The following is a 26,659-nucleotide window of genomic DNA, read 5'->3' on the forward strand; positions in this document are numbered from 1 at the left end:
GTCATTCTGGAGGTGGTGTTCCATGAAAGTTTTGGCAGGATTTCAAACAAGAGCGCTACTCGAAGTAAGCTCCCTGAAATGGAGATAAATGCAGTAGAATAGCTATTTAGTTACTCAGAGCAGCTCTGCTTATTTTGGGGGGTAATCTTTAATTGAAACTACCTCCTGCAGTTTGTTTGTGACACTCTGCACTTGGAGTGCTGCACATTAGGGAAACAATTCAGAGGTTTTAAGAGAGCTGACGCTGTTTTACCTGGAATCCAGCAGGTTTTAAAAGAGAGCTTAAAATATGCCTGGTAATGTGTTGTTGAACGAGAATGTTATTAATGCGAATCTTTGACGAAAATAAGGCATTGCAGAACATTTTACTCCCTCGCTTCCTTTCGCAGCGACGTGTTTGCCCATTCGTCCATTTCCCTCCTTTTTCCTGCTTATATTCAGTAAAAACGTATGACCTCTGTAGCTCATTTTAAAACCTACACTCAGATGTGCTGCTGATGTTGTGGTGTTGTCAAATGCCGGTCCATTTGTGCCCGCTCAGTCAATATATGAAAAATTGATGCGATAGAAAGAAAAATGTCTGCCTCTTGAATGTTGCATGTCGTAAAATCACAGAAATTTGCTGGCATGTTTAAGTGCTCCTCTAAGCAGTCAGATGACATTATGTATCGTTGGCTGATTTGACGTCGCTCCAGTGGTGGGAACAACTTCTCCTCCCTCCCCTAAACAATCTTCTGCTGGTGTGTTTTTTGCCTGCTACACTGGAGTGAGCATCATTGCCCTAGTGCAGGGGTAGGCAATCTCAGTCCACGAGGGCCGGTGTCCCTGCAGGTTTTAGAGCTCACCTTGGGTCAACACACCTGAATCACATGATTAGTTCGTTACCAGGCCTCTGGAGAACTGCAGGACATGTCGAGGAGCTAATTTAGCCATTTAAATCAACTGTGTTGGTTCGAGGACACATCTAAAACCTGCAGGGACACCGGCCCTCGTGGACTGAGATTGCCCACCCCTGCCCTAGTGTCTCCTTGAGTGTAGTGGAATGGCTGGACAGCGGTTGAAGTCACTCTGAACAGACCTGAGCGGCGGTATTACGGCCCGGGAACACCGGCGTCAGCGCTGGGTGCTATCAGAGGCCCAGGGTGAGCTCCAACAGGACCGAAAATAACCAAAAACAGCCCATGACCTCATTGTCTGTTCATGTCAAAAATGTTGCTGCCAATTGTTTGTGTCTGTTTGCCTCTGCTTGCTTCAGCCGCCGCCAACCTTTTAGATGCCGGTTTGTCCCATTATGTCACTTCCTTTCAGCTCTGTTACATCCTGCTTTCTCTCATTCTGCTATAATAACAAGCATCAACCGTACAGCGTCTTTCTCCGGCGTGTGATGAATGCGCGCCTGATCTGGGGGCATTTATGCAACAAACCGCACCTTATTCAGGTTTACTTGTTTTCCTGCCTCTATAGTTGTGTCATCATCGCAGCGTGGCTGTAACCAAGTTCATGTTAGGACACTAGTTATATAAACTCTGCCCGGGGCATTTTACCACACCAGCGCCAGCCTGTTACAGGCCCTACACAGTACACGGAGTGCAACCTCTGCATCAGTTTTCATTCAGAATTTGGGATTAAGAGTGAAAGTAAAAAGCACCAAGACAAAAGAAAGCGTGCGAAACAAGGCTTTCTTTTTTGTCCTCAGTAAAGTTGAATCTCTGCAGCCCACTGAATGTGACCTGGAAGGTCAGGGCTAGCTAAAAACGAACCGCACACGTGTGAGTGCGGGTGTATTGGTTGAAAAGGAACACTGTGTCATTGAAGTCCACTCAAGTTCAATGATGGCAAATCTACCCATAATGCTTTGTAATACACCAGAGAGAGAGTCTCTCTGGGCTGCAAATTACCTCTCACATCTGCTGCTGCTCTGTTCCACGAGTAGCCCGAAATAACACACACACACACGCACGCACGCACGCACGCACATGAGCACCAAATTCCAAGAGAGCAGCGATTTGAATTGATTATGCTGTCATAAGTGATGTGATGATGTGCTTAAACAGAGGTGATTGAGGAAGTTGCTTTAATTGATTGTTCTGTCAATCCGGCGAATATGGCTCGCATGCAAATTCTCATGTAGAATTATTGCAGATTGTGGGCACAGCGAAGACAGACAGATTGTTTCATGAATACTCAGTATCGTCTTCCTGTTCAGAAGCATCTATTGTAGCAACTTGATGCCTTCTTTCAAACAAGTCAGGCTAATACCGCGGTCCGCGCAGGGCAGTGGCTCAAATGTCAACAACGCAGAGGTGAAATATCGAAATATCGTGACATGCCAGACCAGATCTGCAAAGCAGACCAGAGAGGAGACGGAAAACAAAAAGTGAGCCGAGGTGAGTCCAGCAGACATTTTCCTTTGAAGTTCTAATTTGTTGTTTTCCTGCCGGCAGTGAAGCATCCATGCCTGACAGGAGAATTTGAAGCAAATGGGGCGGATCTCCAGAGCCACACTTCAGACGGGGAAATTTCTCCATTGCAAATTTAATGGAGTTTTCGAGGCGGATATTTGGAGACGGTTTCAGTGAGAGTTGCGGGAGTTTTTTGCAAACGGGGTTACCAGCAACCTGGTGGATATTAAGAGGAGATAAATTGTTAATCGTGTCTAGTAACCAAAGCGGTCACAAGACGAGATAAGGGATCAGCTGTTACTCAGTAGCTGATAGTACAAGTTAATTCATGGATCACATTCATAATGTTTTATTCATGAAATAGTAAAGAAGAACTCACCAAGCTGCAGTATCTGGATGCAGCAGTGTTTATTTTTATCTTTCAGCCATACAGAACCAAACACAACAGTAATATTTAAGAGACCTTCTCTAGTTTCCCACAGAGCAAAGATTTCATGAGAAAATGAATATTTTCTTTTACACGTCACATAGCACAATGACTGCAAGGTGAAATATAAAGATGTAAATATTGCAGGTAAATCAAAAGAAATAAATTGAACATGTTTCTCAAGACTAGAAAACAAAAAACTGTGCATAAAGTTTATTTATTTATAATAATTTATTACTTATTCTCAGACTAGTAGGTGTTCTTGATACACTTATTCAAAAGAAAATTGTGGTAGATATTATTTTGTGATGTTATTGTTGTTAGAAAAAGATTGTAGCCCATAGATAGGATGCTTCTATAAGGTGGATGAATGCTAAAAACAGGTCATTTTAGCCCATTGCTAGGTGGTTTCTAGGCAACAGGGTAACGTCATAACATCTGATGTGGGTCAGAACCTCTAGCGGCTGAAGATGTATGTATGTGCCAAGTTTGGTTGCTCAACTCCTGACGGTGTAGAAGGAGTTTGCAGTCAAAGAAACAAACACACAGAACACAGATTTCTAATGTTATAGGGGCTGATTTTTGTTTCAATAGAAAAACTTTTTTTTTAGGTCTTCAGCCGGAGTTTATTGTAATAAATGATTTAGGTCATCATTTGAAGTTTTCTTTTGGTACCTGTTCAGTTGCAGCTTTCAGGTTCCATTTCATTCATATTTCAACAAAGAAAATGCACTCGAGGTATAGATGGCAGTGAACTGCTTTTCGCTGGCTTGACCTTTCTCTCTCTGCATCCATAAAACACTACATTTTACATTTGCATTTGCTTCTAGCACCATTTTCTCTCTGCCTCCCTGTCTCCTCTCTCACTATCACAGTCTCTGGTTTACCTTCGGTGACCAAATGAGCAAATGACTTTGAAACCATGCTTGGTCAGCATTTTGGCATCCCATTAAGTCATTAGTCCTTCAGCCCACTGTAGAGCTGTCCACCAAAACAGATGAGAAGGACTTACACCTGAGGCTGTTTCTTTTTGAAGCTTCAGAAGCGTAGCATGCTTAATAAAATGCCAAAATGACTATAAATGCTTATCCCTGTTGCCTGTATCAACAAGGTTAAAAATAAAAAAAATCAATTACAAAGATATGTGGATTATAAAACTCCTGTTTACCAGCAGTTTTCTATCTTGTGTGTGTGTGTTTAAAGAGTACCCATTAGCGATGCAGCACTGACTGGAGTCTTTTGGTCCTTCCATCAGAGGGATGTTGGCTGGCAAACTAAAATAGTAACCCTTATGTAACCGTGGCCTTTACCCGGTGAAAGGAGATGTCAGCGGCAGTTCTGCAGCATAATGGCTTCATAACTTTCTCAGAGTGCAACTACTAAGCAAAAACAAAAAAGGCATTATAATGAGAGAAAAATAGCTGTTTTTGTACTTACAGATATGTGCATGTCTGTCCTGCAGAAGTGCAGAAACTGTGCTACATTTTATTCAAAGAACAGATTTTAATTTTAATTATTTTGGATTGTTTGATGAAACAATGGCACTGTGCAGACTAGGGCTGCCACAAACGATTATTTTGATAGTCGACTAGTCACCGATTATTTTTGCGATTAGTCGACTAATCAGATCATCATCCATTGAACGTAAAAGTACAGCTTATTGCACCAGCAGCATCTGCTCTTATATAACTATCATTAGCTTACAGCTTTAAGTGTTTAAGGTCTGTGCTAACTAAAAATAAAGATAAGATGATAGTTAATTGAATTCTAATTAAATGTGCAGATTGTTTCGGTGGAGTTTAATAAACTCAGCCGATTTACTCAGGAACAAATAAAATACTGAAAAAAGCCAAACAATAACATTTTTAAGTTATCTAAGTGACTTGTATATGTTTAACCTGAGTAGGGCGGTGGGTTTGAAAACGATCTGCCGGGAGTCCGGTGCTCTCATGGCCCCCGGCTAGCTATCGAGCTAGTGGGTAACAGACGCCTCCGAAAACGTCGGAGCGCTTTTGAAAATATGCGGTGTCTTGATAAACTGAGCAGATATTTGAGGTTTACACAGCTACATTCTCGCCTGAAAATATGTTAAACGTTTATTTTGTGACCCAGAAAGAATAATAAGAGTAATATTAAAACTAACTAGCTGCCGCCATTGTTGACAACTGCGCTGGGCCGCGCTATGAATTCTGGGACACAGTTTCTTCTTCTTCGGGGTTTAACGGTAGCTGGCATCCTTGTACATGCAGTGCTGCCATCTTCTGTTTCAGTCCGTTATTACACTCTTAAATCCTGCTACTTATTCCTGCTTTTGTGATCTTACAAAGCTTCAAATGACACGTCGACTATTAAATCAGTCGTCGACGATTTTGATAGTCGACGTAATCGTGACTAGTCGACTAATCGTGGCAGCCCTAGTGCAGACACAGTATGTTCCGGCAGTTCTTTGTTTGACTGCCTTTAACCTCTGAAAGAAACTGTACTCTCTTAGGATTTTGCAGATTGCTTTTAAAAAAAGAAATCTCAATTTTTGGAATTACCATGGCTACTGGCAACCACATAGCCTCCGCTGGGGCCTCAGCATTCGCCCATTTAGGGCCTTACAGCACTAGAAGTGTGCACTGACGCCCTGTTTGAACTGTCATTCATCAGGCTGACAGTGGAAGACTTTCATAAAGAGAAAAAAACAATGAGTGGAAACCAAGGAAGTCGGGGTTGGGGGCTGAGGGCATGCCTGGCAGAGTGATAGAGGGACATCTGCTGTGCCTCACTTGCCCTCTGTGGTTTCTGGCCTGTCATATTGACCAACAGCAACGCTACAGGGGACTTATTTACATTCATAGTAGTGCTGTTGCTTTTCTGCTCTTCTGTGACTAATTGTTGATTTTTTCTTACACAGAAAGGTAAAGTTAATGAATTTCTCTATTTTGTAATTTTGTTTCTTTGTTCTGCTTCAGAGATGCATGCAGTAGTTGTAGACTTAACAGAACCGACCGAGAAGCATGTCAGAAATTGCAATTCAGGGAGGAAAACTTCTTCTTTTTTCTTCGAGTTGACCACCCAGCTCAAACTGTCTTGTTAGATTTGCTTCACTCGATTTATTCCTCTGACTATAAAATGCTGGTGTGCAGTTTCTTACCCTTTCTAGGAAAAGCTGCTACCAGTCAGAGCATCTATGCAGAAAAATAAACCCTTATGCAATCTCCATCCCTGTGTACCAATATTTCCCTAAGGTAACTTGACAAAGATTAATCTGTGATTGTGAAATCCGAGTGTCCATTCAATAAAGTTTACAGATAAACACGTATCCCGTTGCAGGATGAAGCCTCTGAAGGAAGCTTTTAACTTGTTTCCTGTGGAAACTCAGTGTTATTGTTGCATCTTAAGTGTGTGCCGTCCTCCAGGAAAAAGGTCTCACCGATCAAGTCTGCCCACTGACAGTTCTCATTTCACCAGGTGAAAACCCTAACCTACTTTACTACATACACAGATTTTATAATGCCATTCTGTGCAATGTAAGACTCACTCACACACACACACACACACACACACACACACACACACACACACACACACACACACACACACACACACACACACACACACGCAGATGTGAACACAACATGCCGTGGCCTACTTTTTGAGCACCTCTGTTGTAATCCTATCCACGACCAGTGAATAGAAGCGGTGTGGGAAAGCCTTAACTACCATTGTACAGCAGGAGGGCTGAAAGAAAAGGAGGTTGGAGAGGCTCTGCGGGATGGATTTAGTCGCCATCTTGGAAGTGGTTAATTAGCTTGTACTCCGCATTCCTATCCAGTGAGATTAAGCTGTGTCAGCGTATCATGCAAGTGTAGGCAAACATACACAAACAAGCATTTACGCATTCCCCGATAATTACAGTCAGACCGATTCTCAAGCATTTTGTCCTGAAGTGGGCTCGCACGGACGTGAAGGTCTGCCTCTCACTTCTTCAGTTCCAGAGATGGTAATGAGGGATCAGGTGGCAGCGCTGGATACTTGCTCTGAGCGGTGGCAATGCAGATGTTACCTGGTGGCTCTGCACTTCCCTCTGTGAACCAGCTGTGATGGCCAGCTGCCCACTTCGCCAAGGCCTTGGCAACTCCCCAGATGTCTGACCCAGATAGACACTCCAAGAGAGGAGAAGAACACACACACAGGCGCTCTCTATGATACACGAACACACACTCATTTGTACACCTGCGTAGGAGCCCATCGCACAGAGATGCGTGCGCAGTCCCACCAGAGCAGGCGATGAAGGATAGTTGGAGTTTTTATGGCTTATTTTTGGGGCTGTTCTCAAACTTTCCTGATGCAGCAATGTTTCCCCGTGTCTTAAAAAGTTCCTCTGCGAGGCAGTAGCTTGTAGTTTAGCGAGTTCAAATCTTGCAACAGTTTGCACGTCGGATAAAAATAATAGAGTAACTGTCAGCAAGTATTTTTCTTCATTTCCCACGATGGTATCCAGTGCATACGCAAAAGGAGAGCAAAGATCCCGCAAAAAGCAGCATGTTTAGGAAGAAAAAGAACTGTATGCACAGATCCTGGAAATGTTAAGCTCAGAATATTAAGCTGAGTCAATACAGAATGTCACAGAGTCATTTATCAGTATTAATACGTCAGCTCTTTGACTGATTGTGTGTCAGTTTGTTTGAGCCCTAAAAATAACAACTTTCCCACACGACTGCTCTCTTTTGCTTGTACAAGTAGTGATTGTTGTTCGTGTTCTCTGGTTCACCCTCTGACGGTTGGAGGCTGGAGGTCATTTTTTTTCTGTAACCGTATTGGCACCCTGAAGCTAAACTAGCTTTAATCGCCTACATTTATCAAAACTTTAAAGCTTCGTTTGACAGCGTTGTGTTTGTAACAAAACAGTTTCCCAAGTACTGCTCTTCAGAAAAGTGAAGGCAACACTTCAACAACTTTTACTTTGATTTTTTGGGGTGATTTTGTGTTCAGCCTTCATTAGCTTGGCGATTCTGGATTCCTCTGCTGAGAACAACATGGTGTAAAACTAGTCTTGAACCGTAATATTTCATTATTCAAGATGTGTTGTATGATTTAATCGCTGCCCCTTTTGAGCAGTATATATTTTATAACTGCTTTTAGCATTTTGTTTCATTCCCTTGCTGCTAACCGTCGGTGCTGGTCTGTTTCCTTGAGCTGCTCTTTGGTGTCTTTCATCCTGTGATTAGAGAAACTTTGACTCCATCAACTAAGTTACTTATCGCCATAAGATTCTGTGCATATATATTATTTTATGCACAGTATTTTTTATTTTCCCGCACTACCACATATGTAATTTAATTCTTTATTTAAAACAATATTGTCTTTATGGAGCCGAAGCTGGCACTGTTGTTCAGTGCTGCTCGTTGATGCAACAAACCTTTAGTAAGACTTTAGTTTGAAGAGATTTTTTGTGTGAATACTTGAAATGTTGTTACAAGTTTCCATTGTTCCAGCCATGAAAACAAATCAAAGCTACTTTAATTAACCACGAGGGGTGTAAGATCAGAAAATCACAAAATACTAAATACTGCAGATAACAAAAGAGCCGTCGAGGCTTTTCATCTGTGTGCTGACTAAAAATTCCTTGAAAACTGTGGGTGACCGTGCCTGCCCACCTTGGCTCTTCTTTGTGTAATTGTAGGTGTTTTTCTGCAGGGATGTGTGTGTGCATGTGTGAGTGTGAGTGCAGTCATTATCCTCAATGTCACACTGCATTGCGGTGCAGTAAAAACACTTTGAGTGAGTGAGTACGCGAGCGTGTGTTATATAGTCGGCCCGAGAGCTTCGGTGCTGGCTGATGTGACGGTCTTACTGGAATTCAGATTAGGTTGACAATTACACATCCTTTTTTCTGTGACCTCCAGTTTTTTTTCCTATAAGACAGGAAAGGGAAGTTCATGTTGTCGACATGGCACGCAGCAGGGTAGAGAGATAAATAGGCTGAGAGAGCGAACTTGCTCGTCATAGGAGAAAATGCTGATGGAGGAGGAGAAGGAGGACGATTCGAGTGAGGAAAAAAGTTCACCGAAGAAAGAAAGCAGACGAGATGTTCTGTTGGAGATTGTGAGAAACAAACTTGTGTGTTTATGTGTGTGAGGGGGCAGAAAGTGTGCGTGGATAGTCTCCGGTGCACTGCTTATCATCACATCAATTTACAGCTAAAGCATCCTTGAGCATCGGTTACAGGATCCACTGCTCATCGTCAGTAGTTTGAGCTACGCTGCCCAATAATTTGCGTTGACATCTCGTGACTAAAGTAGGCGTGAAGTTCACGCAGGGGTATCGCAGCTGTGGCTTCCACGACGCTGTGATCTGACCTATCTACAATATTCCCAAAACACAGTCATAAGCAGCTTACCTGCATCTGGAGCTCAAACACATAACTTGCTATTTTTGTGTGTGTGTGTGTGTGTGTGTGTGTTTCTGTTGCACGGTGCAAATCTTTGAGGACTTCCCTGAGATTGTTGTCATATTGTTGCCTGCAGCAGCTCAGCTGAGCCAGAGCTGACACGAGAAACGACATGACAACTGTGGAACCACATCAAAATAGCTCGGCTTTATTGGTATTCGGTCGGGCACCTTGTTTAAGCCAAATCAGACTGGAGGAGCGTGGGCGTCGGAGGAGACGTGATGCATTTTGTCACAGGTTCTGATGTGTGTGTAATGACATCTGCCTCGGTGTATATTTGTTTTGAAATATATATATATAGTTTGCACCCTAGAAAATGGAGCACGGCACCTAATAAACAGTCATCTCAGCCTGCCCTTTGAAAGCCGCCTTCGTGGCTTGCAGTCTGCTGCCCTTCTCCCACTCTGGTTGCTTTTGCCCTTCAGGTATATATCTTGCCAGAAGGGCAAACACAGAGCCACCCATTGTTCTCCCCGTTCTAACGTCGACCGCACACACAAACACACGCGTGCAACTGCTGGTCGAGCTCCAGACGAAAAGCCCAAAGCCACAAGCAGTGGAGCGGATGTGTCCCAGGCAAAGAGATTGGATGCCTGGGTAAGCAGTGGACCACACCCGGTAGTGGGAGCTGATGGTAGGCTTGGGAACTAGAGGAAACTCCCATAGGAAGAATAAAGTCATTCCTATTTACGGGCCTTCTTATTTAGAGAAGAACCAGACTCCCGTTTCATGAGCTGAGCAGTAAAATATAGGAGCTGATAAAATGATTTTTTTTAAATCCAGTGAGTATTTAGAGTTTTGGAAGCTGCTTGAAGTCAGAAGATTATTTTAGCTATCTGGTTTGTTTATAGAGAATTCACGAGCTGTTGTGTGGTACTTGGTAGATGTGTGTGTTCCTTTATGTGTATTCCCTCACATTAGGCTCTAATTTTAGCGAAGGCAGCCACCTTCTCATTTGGCTTCTCCTTCTCGCTCATCTCTGCTCTCATCTTGCCAGTATTTTTGTCTCTCACTAACAGCACAGTGTTTTCACTCAAGCTTGGTGCTATCTAGCTGATGCTGGTGAGGTTTGCAGCGGCGTGTCGTGTTTTTACCTGAATTTGAATTTTTCCCATACAATACATGCAGTTTTTTTGTCACTGTGACTCGCGCTGTTGGCGAAGGTGAAGAGGCCGTTTGGCTCCTCTGATGCACATGGAGCTACCAGCTGCTTTGTCATCTGCTTCAGTGGAGGCTCATCAGAAGGGCACAACAAACATGAAAGTTCAGGGAGTCCCCTGCAGACTTGACATCCATTTTCTTGGATCTGACAAGCGCTTCATCAAGTCGCTGTAAACATGTAGGCAGTTTTGTACAGTAACATGTCCGATATTGTAAATGTGCTGGATTTCGTGAAGCCTCGGGATAGACACCCTATCGATGGTGGGATGTGATCCTCAAATGAGTAAAATGGATGTTTATGTGAAACGTCTGTACAGTGTTGTGTTAAATCGCACAATTTAAGACTGTTTAATTTATTTGGATTTGACTCTGTTGCTTGGACGTAGCTTCTGTTTCTCAAAAGTCAAGCCAGCATGGAAGTGCCTTAAACCTGCATTTGATCTTAAGAGCACCAGATGTCGATCGCTGCGGTTGCAAAAAGGCCTCTGGTCCCCTCTGGTCTCTGACATGAACACTGTGAACATCTGCCTGATGAGTTTATGGGCTCGGTCACTCGTTTTTAGTCACATTGAATTAAAAAACGTAAACTTTATTTATAAAAAAAACATCGGTTATCAAAGCGTAAGCCAATGAGCAAGCTTTCATCTGTTTTCTTTTTACTTCAAGATAGTGACGTGAAAAACGCTCAAAGTTTCAGAAACCAGTGACGGACACACAGGCTTCGGTCCAACCATAAATCATCTAATTTATGTGTTGAGGTTCTTATTTCCTTAAGAGGAACATAAGGAAATATGTGCAGTCTAACAGTGGCGGCACAGATGGGAATTTAAGTGTTTATGTTTAAATCAATATTTTAGCAGTTTATTCTTCATTAGCTGTGGATTATTATGGGTTGTCCCTCTGCTGTTGTTGTTATTTTTGTTTGTTTTTTATTGTTTGTTTTGCTGAGAACTGCGTTCAGGTTTAACAAGCAAAGAGCTGCCACCATGACTGGGACTCCGAAATTAATTAACCACCCCTGGCCAGCATTCATCTTCTGGTTATTAAAATGTAGAGCGCAGGAGCATTCCCCGTATTCACACGGTGGAAGAAGTGGTGGAAACAAAAGGCAACATCCTGCTATTGTTTTGGAAGGACAAAAAGCTGAATTCGGGGTGCACGGGTGGGTTCGTGCAGATTCAGCATGAGATGTGGTGTTAATGACTCTGCAGGACTCCGGTGCATTTTTGCAGTTATAAACTGTGGTAGAGATTACAGTAAGAACAGTAAAATGACAACAAAACACATGATGTGTTATATATTTCAAGTATACTTTATTTTTACCTAAATTGTATTTATATAGTGTCAAATTGCAAGGTGAAGACACTACAGCAATGCAGAGAAAACACCAACAACCCTCTAGTGAGTACTTGGTGACAGTGGGAAGGAAAAACTCCTTTTTAACAGGAAGAAACCTCCAGCAGAACCAGACTCAGGGAGGGGCGGGGCCATCAGTCATGACCGGCTGGGGGTGAGGGGAGGAAGACATGCTGTGGAAACAAGTCACAGTAAAAACTGTTATGATTACAGCAGCTGTACTGTAAGCTTTATTATGCTGCCAGTACTGTAGTTTTACATAGAACCTGGTCACAGTGTAGGAGTATCGAGTGTAAACTCAGTTATATGATCCATCACAGCCTTCTCATGCTAGCAGCTGTTTGATGGACTACTCAGTCTCTGTGGTGGCCAAAATACATCACATTGTAATATTAATATGAATTCTAGTCCTTGAAATTTATCGTTTTTTCATGTAAAAAAAAGCTGATAAACAATAACAAGCCATGCTTGAAGACCCACGCTGCCAAATATACACGTATAGCACTTTATCTTCTTGCATTGTGAATTCTGGCTGAGTGTTTACAGGCCTGGCATGTGCTCTCCTGAGGCGTCTTCTGTTGAGCATCACAGAATCCTCCCCCTAGAACAGCGCTCACAACATCGATCTGAATACAGAGGAAAGGAACTCAGAGCTGTGCAACATTTTTGGAGTCACGCTGATTTAAAAAAAAAAAAACAAAACTAAAAAAACAAGTTTTGCAGAGTTTTCACCAAAAAATGTTAAAAATGTTCCCACATAAGTTCACTGCATTTAGCATGTGGGCAGGCTGCTGGCTTCGTGTCTGTGCGACTTTTTTAAAGTGCTGGCAGTCGCCCTGCGCATGTGTCATTTGTGTTGTCTTAGTCAGCACCTTCTGCTCCAGCTTGTGCTTTTTAAACTCAAGTTGTTGTTCTTCTTCTTCCACGCACCGACACCTGGGACAGGTGCTGGTGTAAGAGAGGCGGCCTCATTGATTAAGAGATTTGAGTTTCCTTTATGTGCAAGCAGAAACCGTGAGGTGATTTTACACCCAGCATGCTCATCAAAGCAAAGATAAAAGAAAGAAAATCAATGATTCCCTCTGTACATGTTCCCTGTGTACATACAGCATCATAATAACATTCATGTCACAGTGCTGCCCTCTGCTGGGCAAATAAGAAAAGCAAAAACATTTCCAGGCTGTCATCGTGGAGAAAACTGCACACGGTGATCCAGCTTTTATCTCCCATGAATTTTTTACAGGCAGGCGCGCAATCAATCTCAATACGACACACGCATTCAATTAAATGCATTAATTAAAATGTGTGTGTGTGTGTGTGTGTGTGTAGTAGCAAGAAAAGGTAGGTCAGCAGGAGGGGTAGCTGCTTAATGGCTTATCAGGACCCTGGCTAGACTGTGTGTGTGTGTGTGTGTGTGTGTGTGTGTGTGTGTGTGTGTGTGTGTGTGTGTGTGTGTGTGTGTGTGTGTGTGTGTGTGTGTGTGTGTGGCCAGCGGTTACTGAGCCATTGACCTAATTTTTGGCTGAAGACTGAGAGTTGAGGTTTACAGTCACGCACTCCTCATATCACACGCGGTCGACTGATTTTCTGTTTCTCTTTCATAAACCTTTTCCCCCCACGCTGAACCTCTCAGACTTAATTATTGTCCAGTCCAGAGTCTGAATGCTTTTTTACTTCTTTGCCATTTTTCTGATCGTCCCCGTCAAGCCTATTGAACCGCCCGTGTTATTCTCCATGCACCTTCTGCCCCCGACTCTATTGATCAAAGGGCTCCAGTAAGAGGACGTCCTCTGAAACCCCCCACCCCCACATCGTCAGTCTACTACAAATCTCTCACACACCATCTCTCCTTCTCTCTCTCCTTCTTACCAAACTGTTCACAAGATGAGGTTTAGGGAGTGTTACTTTTAGGAGCGTGACTTCCTCACAAGGCAATGAAGCTGCGCTCCTTCTGCCTGGACATTTTTCATCTGACTTCACATTCAGGTATTCAAGCGCCGCAGAACACGCTTTAATCTCTGCGTTAGGTTTTCACTTGGTTCTCCACACTGACGTAAGATGACTGCTTCAGTGCAAAAAGATAAAAAACATTGGCAAACTTTAGGTTTTCAAACAGAGAGTGAAGAAAAAAAACAAGCACAGCTTTTCTAGATAACTCATCAGCATCTGAGGGCCGCACTCGGAGGTTTGTGTTTTCTGTTTTTCTCCAGATGTTGATCAGTCGGGTAGCTCATTGGTTTCCTTTTGCTTTGAACTAGCTTGTTAGCTCGATGGCTTTTGGTTTGGTTCCAGGTTTTAATGAGGCATGCTGATGAATGCCAATGAGCGTACAGTGTAAATGTAGTGTGTTGACATACCATTTGACCGCTTTTTGAGATGTCCATCTTAGTGGGTGTTCGGTTATATTGCACTGCACAGTGTAGATCTTTTTCAGCATCATTGTTGTGACTAATTATGGAATAATTAAATTAATAATAGGACAAGTTGGCTAGTTAGTAAAGCAGCTAGACTCATACTGAACTCTACATCCCTGGAACTGTCTCTTACGTTTAGATGAACAGCTTCAGAATGACTTGGGGAAAACACAAAACGTAAAAAAAGGTTCCCATTGAGTTTATTTTTAGAGCTTTGTGCTTTGTAGTGTTCTGTGAGTGCACGCATGAACCAACAGATGGGTTCACCACAGTAGCCTGGATTTTGTCCCTGTAAAACTGTTTAAGAGGTTGTTTTTGTCAATGATCGTGTTTCTCCGTCAAACCACAGCGAAGGCCACCAGGAGTTCGGCTGTTATTTGAGTTTGGAATGCCTTTAAATTCAACCGCAAAGTACTGGCTGCCTAACCACAGCCTCTTTCCCCTTGTCCATTCAGTATGTGCTCCAAATGCCAAGAAATAGAGAGAGAGAGCGGAGGTTGAAGTCTCTGCTGTGGAACAACATGTGCCTCTGCGGAGCGTGCACGCAGTCTCTTCTGGCCTGTCTGCAGCTCTTTGCACAGTCGCTGTAAACAGAAAACACTGAAGGAAGCGGACTGACTGGTCTCCCGTTCAAAAAAACAAAGCAAACAGAAAACAGTCACGTAGCCAGCCTGTCGTGGTGAAACTTGGCCAGCTGGAGTTATGCTTGGCTTGTACACAGAAGCATGAATGAAATTGCGTCTGGAGTATATTTACGTTCACCGTTTTTCTTGTGCAGGCCTCTTTGCCCCACATTTCTGCTTTGTTGTTTGTTAGCATGTCATTACCTGCCTTTCATCCATCCACTCATGTATCCATCCATCCATTCATCCATCCATTCATCCATCCACTCATCCATCCATCCATCTGCTCATTGTTCCATTCATTCACCCATCCATCTACTCATTCATTCATCCATCTATCCATCCATCTACTCATCCACCCATCCATATTATTAACCCTTTTTTTGTACCCGGGGTCATGGAGAGGCGAGCTGCCTTCCTGCTATGACACAGCAAACCACTGCTGGCCAAAAGTGATAAATCAGTTTTAAGCTTTTATATTGAGCCGTGACACAAGAGTCTCACCTGCTGTAATCAGCCTCCCATGTTAAAAGAGCTTACTTTGGGATTACATTTTCATTTTATGTTTTATACGGGCGGGTTTCTCTTGTCTCCTCACCTTTTCTCTCTCCCTCTGGCCTCCTTTGCTTTATGTACTCACTCACTGGGTTTTCTCTGTATCGATTGTTTTTTCCATTCACCCTCCTTCACCTGTTACGTGTATATTTCTCTCCATTTTTTGTTTAGTCATTTTTAGTTTGGTGGACATCATAGAGCAATAATATACCAAAGCTAAAGCTTAATTGCGATGTCTTTTTTTAATCCTTGTCTGTGATGACCCAGCACTCATAGAGCAGTGTAGGTCATGTAGCAGTGTTTCAGATGGAGCCTTTCAGTTGGCCTTTACTAGTAGCTGATATTAGCCATTCACAGATATATTGGATAGAGTGATGTCAGAGATTTGCTGGGTTTTGTTTGTTTGTTTGTTTGTTTGTTTGTTTGTTTGTTTGTTTGTTTGTTTGTTTGTTTGTTTGAACAGAACAAAAAAAACCTGAATTGTCTACAACGCTCTCAGAGCTTAGCCTCACACATCCAGTACCTTTTGGACTCTAATATCACATTGTACCTCCCATCATTACACATTACATATCGCATTATATCATTACATGTATGACATTACATTTTTTCTTATAATTTTTGCCTTACCGTTATATACTTTATATTAAACTGGACTCTTCATTAAGTGCACCTTCCTTGTACTGGCCCAGGCCCCCTTTTGCAGTCAGAACTGGATTCATTCTCTGTGTCATAGATTCAAAAAGGTCCTGGTCACATTCCTCAGATTTCTTTCCACATTGTCATGACAGTATCACACAGCTGCTGCAGATTTGTTGGCTGCACATCCACAATGTGGCTCTCTCATGCCACCATATATCAAAGGTGCTCTATTTGCCCAACATCTGGTGACTGTGGAGGACATTTGAATACAGTGAACTTGAGATGATTTGAGCTTTGTGACACGTGACATCCAGCTGGAAGCCTCCATGGGGGAGGTTTTTTTTTATCTTGTTATAAAGGAATGAACATGGTCAGCAACAACACTCAGGTAGGCTGTGGCATGTAGATGATGTTTAGTTGATAATAAGAGGACCAGCAGCAGCAGCCTGAACTGTTGACACAAGGCAGGAGTGGTTTCCAGTGTGGTCTGCTGTAGGCCATCAGCCTCAAGGTTAAGAGATGCTGTTCTGCATACTTGCTGTAATGAGTGGTTATTTTAGCTACAGTTGACTTCTTATCTGCTTGAAACAGTCAGGAGAAATATCTCCTCATCAGGACGTGTTGACAGTGTCTATGTACTGAAAAGTTGCTGGTGTGTAATTGGCTGATTAGATATTTGCATTAATAAGCACTTGTACGCATGCATACCAAAGAAAATAAAAGCTGTTAATAGAAAATATTAACATATTGAAGGGGTGAAAATGGGGTGATTGTTTATTAACGTTCCAGTTAATAAACAATCACACGAGGTAGTTATTAATTATTCAAAAAAACTGACAACAGCATCAAGAACACACATGCCGTTCCACATTTATCTGTAGGCATTAGCAGCCAATTTAATGGCTGACAGATTTAGCAGGTTGTCTGGAGCATTGACGTGATCAGGCTTTATTGTGCTTGGCTTATTTATCCCTTTATAATAGTGAATGAATAATGCTAACAGGATCTGCCTTATCTGATTACCCACTCAGACGTTTTCATGCAGTCAGTCTTTACATTTTTACATTGGCATGTGAGATCAGCGGGTTTAAGCTTTGTAGATTATTTGGTTTCACCAGTATGATTTTTCTCCTCCAGCCGTTTAAGAAACATATTAAAAAACCACGCAGCTGACCACTTACCGTTCCTGCAGTCTAAGATAAGTGATCTGTGTACCAATTACAGGGATCACATTTCCTTATAAGGGCGTAGTTTTTGCCAAATAAAATATCAGGAAGCCTTGAAACAGTCCAGCGACTGACAAAATTGTGTTTTTTAGCTAAATGAATGGGATCAGGCACCTAAGCCCATGTTCCATCCAAAGAGTGGCTCTAGGTAACCATCCAGGAATTCTTTGGAACAATGTGGGGAAAGATGAGCTGATGTGGAAACGGCTAATTTGAAAGAATGAGTCCAGCATGTGCATATTTCCTTGTTGTCTGCCACTAACTTGGTTGCACTGCGTCTCTAAAAGAGCTTTGGCAGACACTTCTTGGTCAGCGCTGTCGTTTAGTAAAGTGTTCTCTGTCTCTCCTGCAGATTTTACCGGTCACAGACTGCACGGCAGCCACAGGTAAGTGTTTTTGCCGTTTCCCTTCCTTCCTTTCTTTGTCTGTCTCTATACTGAGTTTGTACCCAGGATAGAATTGTATTACATTTGTCAACAAAGCTAACATAACTTTGCGCTCCCATCATAAGTGTTGTTTGATTTTCTGTGGCTTAAAAAAGTGGTTTGGGCCCAGCAAAACTGCAATTACACGAGATGGCCACTAGAGGGAGGCAGAGTACTTCTTTCTAAGTTCTCACCCTCTCAAGTGGTGAGCTTGCTCGTTATTGGGGAATACAAAAAATATAAATCTTAAAGAAGGAGACAGGTGGGTATGATGACAAGTAACGGATGATTTTAATATTGCAGTTGTAACTTTTTTATATGAGCTTATTTTAATGTCATATGTTTGAGTGTGTTGTGTGTGTTTGAGTGTGTGAGAGAAACGTGAGAGGATGTACTGTGAGAGGATGTACTGGAGATGCATTGAGCCGACACTCTTACTTTCACTGCAGAGGGAATATAGTTAAACATAGACTCTTATTACACTCACACAGCACAGAAAGCTACGGTATGATGAACTGGTAAGCGGGTGGAGGAAGTCGGTGGATGACATTGGCGTCGCTTGTAGGATGTGTCAGTTACTTTGAGCTGGGATTACACAGGTAGAGAGTTTGCCTTTGGTCTGTGTGTTAATTCTTATCCATATGAAAACATGAGTCTCTCTCCTCAGCTTGTCCCCTCCTCCTCCACTCCATCGCCTCCCCTCTCTGACTACTGATAGGGCAGACATGGAGTCAACAGAGGAGAGAAGCAGCGAGGAGGAAAGGGAGGGAGGGATGGAGAGAGAGGGAGTTTGGATATGAGGGAAGGACTAAAGTAGAAACAAAGAAACGCTGCAGGTGTGTGGAGTTGAGCGTTCTTCATGTCAGTAGCTTGAAAACAGCGGTGCACGGCTTGTGAAGCGGACGAGGGCGAAGGTTGAAGGGCAGGTAGACCACGTGTGTGAGTTCAAGTTTAATTTGCTCCAGTTTTAACAAAGCGCTCAGCCAGAGTTAGGCAGCCATTTAGTGGAATTTCTAGTAGTGTGCACCAAGTCATGGCCCTGCTCACCAACGGCGCACAGAGTCTGGGCTCCTATTACTGCCTGATCCGACGCAGGTTCAAGAGGAGGCGCAAGAAACGCTCCGAACGCAAAGGTAACCCACAGAGTGGAAGTTCCCAGACTGAGACTGATGCTGAGCTGGCTTATGTAGATCAGCAGGAAGAGAAACATTATTCACTTGATGTAATAAATCATTTACTCTCACTTTTCTGTCAAATTTTAAATTAGTAACATCACCAGAGTGCTGTGAAATCCCTTCTTCTTTCTCGGTTGCAAACAGTCAGTGTGCAGAATGTAGTTTTTCTTTGTTTCTGTTTCCGTGCATTTGTGTTTAGTTTAAGCTTAAACTGTTTCTCCGGAGTTGAATTTTTAAAATCAAGCACGCCTTATTAACTCACCTGCTCCGACGAAACTCGATGCGTGATTAGATTTCAAATGTGTTTTTAGAGCAGTGACTGTTCCTCTCATTTTTGTGTTATGTCACAAACCAAACCTTTACATTTCTTTAAATATTTTTGCACTATATGTTTGCACAAAGTGTTAGTCAGCATGGAAGAAATTTCACACGTATACCTGAACAGTAAAACCAATCCTGCTCAATTCAAATCCTTCTTTTTATTGTTTTCAGTGTTTACCTTTTTATGAACATACAGGAGAGAGCAGCATTTATAGAGAGCGCATTAGAAATCGTTCTTCTGTTGTTGTATAATGTGACTGTCCTCTTGTTTATTATTTATTCTTTTTTTTCTTAGCGTAATCTGAATCTGAAATTGGAGTTTGTCCTCCCTGCGTAGTTCACCGAACGTTTCTGAGGAATTATTTAAATGCATTTGAAGCAGATAGGCGGCTTCTTCCCTGCCCTGTATCTCATCCTCCCCCGCTCCCTCTCTCTGGGTGAGACAGGTCCGCGTCTCTGTGTAATTGAAGTCGAGTGACGGGAGCCCCGGAGGCTCCGAAGCTTTTCTCCCCTGAGTTTGCTGCTCTGCTCTGGGGATTAGCCTAACAGCAAAGGTAGTAATTACTTAGGTGGCCACAGCTCACTGGCAGTATTAGCCGTGTCTCAGCCACTTGCTTTGACACCCACCGCCCTTCGCACCCCCGCCCTGCTCCCCTCACCGAGTCAAGTCCATTCATCCAGAGTAAATCCACCACTGCTGATGCTGCATTTTTAGCCTCCGATTTGCACACTCGGGCCCCGCTCGCGCACAGTGACTCCGTCCATCAGTATTACACAGGTCTGTTTCCCGCCTTTCGCTCTCCCTTATCACCACGGAAATGAAAGTGGCACTTTTTTACACCAGACTGAGGAAAGCGACGACTAAGCAGAACTTTGGGCCAGTGTTGCCCTGCTTGCTCTTAGTCAGCTCTAATGCCCTGAACTGGAAGCCTCCCGATAAGTTGCTTAGTTCTTGAGTTCCTCAGAGTGTCCCACGGGTTAGCGGCTAATGCTAGCCGAGATGAGCTTATAGGCTCACTGGCGACAATCATCTGACAGCGATTCAAGCAAACCTCACTGCTCGGTTTCCCCGACAGCGAGGGCCGAATCGTCAGAGCACCTCCATGAAGTGGAGCGTCCGTTTTAAGTAGATCATTGTCTTCCACACGAAGGCTTCCTTCTGTCAATGCAAGCACCGATTAGGGTCAGCCGCATGAGTACGCACGTGTCTGTGACACTAACCCACACTGACACTCCAGCTCTGAAGGAAATATCACGTCTAAATCCCCAGTTTTGGTAAAAATGCATTTTTTTATTTGGAGAAAAAGTGTAACAGGAGACTGTCGTTAAACATTCATTTCAACAGCAAACACCGTTTAAAACGCGCCCCCACCACACCTACGTGCACTGACTCCTCAGCTGTCATTACACAGTTCGTGTCTACTTCTTGTGCGGCGGTTTTTTACACCCTCAAACCTTTTCACAGCAGACTTTTGGACTCGTCACAGAGGAACTTGATGGCGTTTGACCTTAACGCTGGCTCTGCGCCACTGTCAGTGTAAAGCATGTAAGTGTGACAGACGGCTGAAACTGTTGAATATAACTGAGCCAGTTTTGTTATTTATCTGTAACAAATGTAAAAAGAAATGCCCTGCTGAGGAGGTCTTATACAAGTCCTTTCAGTTTGTGACTGAGTGAGTGTAGGGATTTACATGAGCTCTCTGGACTCAGCCACATAATAAGATGGATAAACCTGTAATTTTCCCCCACAAGTGCAACAAAGCTCATTGAAGACTGAAGTAAAGTGTTTATCGTGCAAAGTCTGCACACACTGAGAAAAGTCTTTTTAGTCTAAATGACAGAAAACCCCTTCATGGTTGTCTATTGTTGCCTCTTAATGATCCTCCTGTAGCTCGGTTTCAAACGTACGTTCTGCTTCTGTCGCTCTAAAGGTTCGACTTGCATTCAGCACACGGTGCTATCTACTTTTTTTTTGTTGAGAAGAAAAGAAATTGAATTGAATTTGTGCTCTAATGACGCCCGGTGTCGTTTTCTACTGGAATTTGTAGACAGTATTGCATAAAACACAATAATATTACAATGTATAAGTAAGGTCTGCATCCAGTTTAAGTGCTTACATTTATTGTGTGACGTGAACGCTGGCTGCATTGGTGCATCTGCTGAAATATGTGCAGTTGCAGGTATGTAGCAGTGCCTAGTTGAGATTAAGCTCTCTAATAACTGCTTTGCTGTGGGGTCAGGAATAGTTTAGTCTGATTCTATAAACTGATTTAATGAAACCTTAAAATAATATGCAGAAATTTGTGTTTTCAGATCTTTATTGTTGACAACATCAACTAAGTGGGGAAGCTCTCTTTAAGCTAAAAAACATAGACAGTCGGTGCTCAGTATGTTAGCAGGCGTTCTTTATCTTCAGTCATTTTATTCTTATTTTTTAATTTCAATAAATGTGTCGATGCTGTCAGGAAACTTTACAGGTGTGAAGCTGAGATCAAATGAAGGCTCAGTTTGGATGTGTGATCAGACTATAGGTAATAAGTCAGTAATGAGCCCGGAGTGCTGGTGGGTGTGAATTACAGGCATTTCAGCTGATTCTGGTAATTCTGTAGCGAGAGGACTTTAATGAATGTTAACAGACACACCTGTGATTTTTTCCACAGTCGCAACTCAAAATGTCTGCGGTGGAAATAAATCTGCAGAACACATTTGTTCTTTATATCGTATTGATGTGATGTATTTCTTGGTTATTTTTCGCGGCAAGCAGCAGCTGGAGACGCACACCGTAGAGCTCATATTTACCTATAGCATTACTACTCACCATGTAAATGTCCCTTTGCTTTGTAAGTGAATACAGTGCACAGTGACTTTCAAAATGCTGAACTTAAGCATATCTTCCAAGTGATAAGTTCTTCAATGCATCTCTCATAAATGTGCCAAGCCATGACACTCGCAGACGATGCTTTCCAATGGGCCGTATATGAAATATGGAAAATGGGGAACAGAGGCCTTTTTCTGCCGTGCCAGCAAAATCTCCAAAATGAGCTTTTGCAACTTGAATAGGGGGGCAGAGGGGGGGTTCTGCACTGCCTGACGCCTGCTATCCATCGCAGTGGAAGAGACTTTGCCTGCAACGCCACTCGTTTCCTCTTAGATAACCTTACGTCCTCTGCACAAAGACATTCTTCTCCTGCTTTTTATACCGTCATTTACCGGCATCATCTCTTTATTTTCCCACTACTTGTTTTAAAATGAGTAACTCTCACTGCCATTTATAAAAGTCACTATCCAAATACTAAGCGTGCGTTCTTAATGATTTCCTTTTAGATTCATCTAAGCTGCGTGTACACACAAAAGAATTGATTTACAACCTGCGAAAAACCTCCGACAAACTGATTAACATTTGACAACGGTGGCAGAGGAATTCAGATAGGAAACGCGGTCGCATCCATTTACCTAACAATAAAAAGAAACTGTTGATTATGAGCGGTGCCTCATTTAGCGCCACAAACACAGCAGCACTCTGTCACGATAAGAAATGAGTTGTGTCTGCCTGTCTCAGTGTAATTAGCTTTGATTAGCATGCTACTAATGACTGTAACGGCATGACATTGTAGTGAGCCTGCACAAGACGCCGAGGTGTGTTTAACAGGCGCAGAGACACTTCACAGCCCCAGAGATGCATGCACGGATTTGCGTCGGCTCCCTTCATCACCTCCCAGAAAAACTCCATTCGTATAGATTCAGCTTCGCCTTTCATTTAAATGATATGGATAGTGAAATGTTGCTTTTGCAGCTGGTTATTCTGCTGCTTCCATGTCATAGGTGTAGAGGAATTTCTTTTGAGGTAATGGAACAAGACGTAGTGATGAAAATGCGATTTTGCCAACAAATGTGTTATATGGAAATCTTTGCCAGCAATACGCGCTGTGCTTAATTTTAAACATTAGATTTGTACCACATGTAGCGCTCCATCGCAGTTCATATTGCTTTGTGTAAAGGGCCTTGGACTGTACATCTGTCCTCCCCCATTCTCTTTCCTCCCACCTCTCTCATCCTCTTAGGGATGTATAAACACGTTCTCCCTCCCTTTGTCACCTGTCAGGACCTTTTTCATTCAGCAGAGGTTTACAACCTCGTCCTCTCCCGAGTGTCCGTCAGTGCTACCTCCCTGCTTGACTATACCGAGCATGCGGTGTAAAAATTCAACTGCTAGATGACAGGAGAAATCTGCATTTATTTCCAGACCTCCTCATCCTCATATAAACACACAAACACATTCACCGCTCTCTCCAGGATCCCCTAACCCGGCCTTGAATGTGACAAACGGTGTTAGGTTTGAGCGCCCTGGGCGTCCAGGCGAGGAGAGCAGAAGGACGGAGGAGAGGCTTGTGCGAGGGGTGAGATGGAGAGGCTGGAGCAGGGAAAACAAGTGATAAATTTCAGAAGTAAACAGCTGCGAAGAAAAAGGAACCACCGGTGAGTTCTTACTGCTCTGTAGGATGTTCTTGAACTCCTGTTAAAACTTTTCTTGCCTTAGTTGTTGGTTTTTGTCGAGCTTTGTCCACAGAAACTTTTTAAATCATTTTAGCCGTTTCGGCAGTCGTTTAATTTTCATCTATGTTATCAACACTTGATGTCAGTGTAGAAACTCTGACATACAGCAGATAGACACGGGCGTTTGTGTCTGCGTGTGAGTCCCCTCCTACCTGTGTGCTCTGTTGGGTGCTTGAGCATTGAGCACAGCAGTGGTGGTCCTGTGTGCCGGGCATGCTCACACGCCCACGCCTTCGCACACTTCCAGACACACTCAAACATACACTCCCTTCCCCACAGGCGCTCGGTACCTATGCTGTGTCATAAATCAGAGCTGTCAAATAGATTTTACAGCTCCTAGTGAAAAGAGGAGAGGCAGCCACCCAACAACCTTGAAAAGATGGAAGAAAGCAAAAGTAGAGAAGTTTTATTAATATGAAACCTGATACCTGGACCTAAGGAATCTATAAAAGACTGACAGCACAGTTTTTCACCCAGTGCACATACGAAGCAAACTGAAAGTATCTAGGTGGTGTGAGCATGATGTGTTACCACGGTGACCACTCCATCTATAAAAGCACTGTGTGCAATGAGTCCATATGATGGTATTTACGGTTATTGTGTCTTTGGCGGACTTTGGCTTCCAGAGTTGCTGCCAAAAAAGTTGTTTAGAGCTGGCAACCAGCCCGCTGGGGATGGGTGGGTGGGGGGGATTTACTGCTGCGCTTGGGTAACGTACCCACCATACCACGCACTCTAAGAGCGACGGGGCTGCGTCGATGCAGCTTCCTACACTTTTGCTTTCACTGTGGTGCTGCTTAGAAGAGACGGGCACACTGCAGAGTTTCACTGTGACTCGTAGCACGAAGAGAAAGCAAATTATGGTAAATCTTTAAATATAACATGGAGGATATTGACGATGATAATCAGCGATCATAAGCAGATACAGGTTTAGAGGGCAGACAACCACAGAGTACCGTAGTCCCAGACTGATTGGGAGTGGTTGCTGAAGGATGCTGGTGATCGCAAAAAGGGATACGGTGCTGCCCCAAAAAACTTGTCTGCAGTTTGCTTTGGCGACGGCGACTTGTCTGCAGACATCAACAATCAAAGCAGTCACAAGGAGGTTTGTGGTCCAGCACTGACAGCCAGCAACCTCCAACAGTCACTCAGCAACCAGTCAGGGTGGTTGTCAGTGGGTCACTGAGCGGTCTGTAGGGCTGTGTGAGTGAAGCCTTAGCTGAACAGCTAAAGGTAAACAGGCCCATCTCAACATTATGTTGTTTTATTATTATACTGTTAGGTGGGTGTGTAAAGATTCACTCGGACTTATTAAAAATCCAAATTTCATGTGGGAACTAAGATCAGTAATTTAAGTTTTTTGAAAGAAAAAAAAACGCACATACAGTGATAGTAGTTAGTGACCATGCTTGTGACCCGTGCTGTGAAATGTGAGGATGTAACTGAGGAAATAATTACAGAATCAACTGCTGTTGAATTTTGATGGTTTACTGTAGCTTTAGGAAAAGACTGGGCGCTGTAAAATACTTAAAAGCAGTCTTGTTAATGGAATAATAACCACCAAAAATCACGAGTAATTCATTGGGGAGCTGTTAATCCATCCAGTAATGATCAGTGTAATAATAGCAATAACAAAACATGCCGGGGCAAAGATTTGTTGCGCTAATGATCTGCCGTAGGTTAATTTTTCGATGCTGTTTATTATGAGACCAAAGCAGTTTTATGATCCTGTAACCTCAGAGTTGTGTACTCGTGTTGTGTCAGTTGTTCCAGACAGCATTACTCATTCTTTAAGTGGGTATTTGATTCTTGTCTAAAAACTGGGAGGGAAACATGAAGCCCATTTTTTACTATCCTCATCCAGGTGCATAAATTCCCCGATCGCTGGAGGCTCAGAGGACGTCAGTGTCCGAATGCCTGCCTCTTAATATGCAGAGCAGAGGAAAACATGTACATCCAGCAGCAGGGCTCAGGAGGCAAATCACTTCTGGCAGCCTAATTCACTGGTCATTAGAACAGCCAAATTGAATAATGGGCTCTGAAGTAAAGTGTGCATGTATGTGTGTTCATGTCCAAGTCTGTCTGATAAGGCAGGCAGGGCCATGTTGGGTGACCGTACTCTTGTGCCCCCTTTACCTTGGCCCATCAGTTTCAATCAGGCGGGATGACAGGCACTCCTCTTTCTCCCGCGACCCCTCTCCATTAGGCCACCGGCGCCCACACGTGTACTCCATTACGCTGCATTACCTGGTCAGTGCCTGGAGACATCACCTCAGGAAGTGGGAGAGGCTCGGGGCTGTACAGAAAAGAGAACCGATCCTGTTTCTATTAAGATTCCTCCTCATTCACTCTTCCTTGAGGTAATCACTAGCCTGCCAAAGTCTTATTCGGGAAAGTAATGGGATTGTGGGATGGCGACAGTAGCACTCACTTATCTAACTGCATACTTGGACAGTTAACAACGATCCCTGCTTTCCTCCTCCTGTCCCTCTCTAAATTTATTTTGTAAGTCTCATTTCTGCATCTATTCGTGGAAATGTTTTCAACCTCATGAACCTGTTTACTATAATATATGAGTTTAGATCTTGTAGGTAGTTAACATGCGACATTATCAAATTCAAGCTATAAAAAAGGAGTCAAAATGGAAAAACTTTGTTTTGGAATCTCCTCCTCATTTGAGCCGCTCCTTTTAGGGGTCGCCACAGTGCTGCCATCATGACCAATCACATGACCTCCCTCACTACATCTATGAATCTTCCTACTCTGGTAGCTCCATGTTCAACAGCTCTGCTGGTGGATGCACCATCTCAGCCTCATCTCAGCCTCTTTTCTCGAACTTTGTCTCCAACCTGAGCTGTCCGTGTGCCAATGCCACCATCTCCAACTCGTACGTTCTACCTGGTCTCGCTACAATCTTGTAAACTTTCTCATGTTTTAGA

The 26,659-nt window shown here is 43.2% G+C and overlaps 1 protein-coding gene across 2 annotated transcripts in view; it reads left to right on the forward strand.

The window, feature by feature from the left end:
- adarb1b (adenosine deaminase RNA specific B1b) overlaps positions 1-26,659 on the forward strand; it is a 124,868-nt gene that overhangs the window by 58,515 nt on the left and 39,694 nt on the right. Inside the window, exon 3 of one of the 2 annotated variants that reach the window (XM_080903862.1) lies at positions 17,598-17,631. The gene's annotated coding sequence lies outside the window, so the exon portion shown is untranslated. Of the gene's footprint in view, positions 1-17,597; positions 17,632-26,031; positions 26,081-26,659 lie in introns of those variants that run through there. The other variant, XM_080903863.1, reaches the window with a different exon arrangement.

Source organism: Rhamphochromis sp. 'chilingali' (assembly GCF_963969265.1).
Source record: "Rhamphochromis sp. 'chilingali' genome assembly, chromosome: 14".
In the NCBI taxonomy this organism is placed as follows: domain Eukaryota; kingdom Metazoa; phylum Chordata; class Actinopteri; order Cichliformes; family Cichlidae; genus Rhamphochromis; species Rhamphochromis sp. 'chilingali'.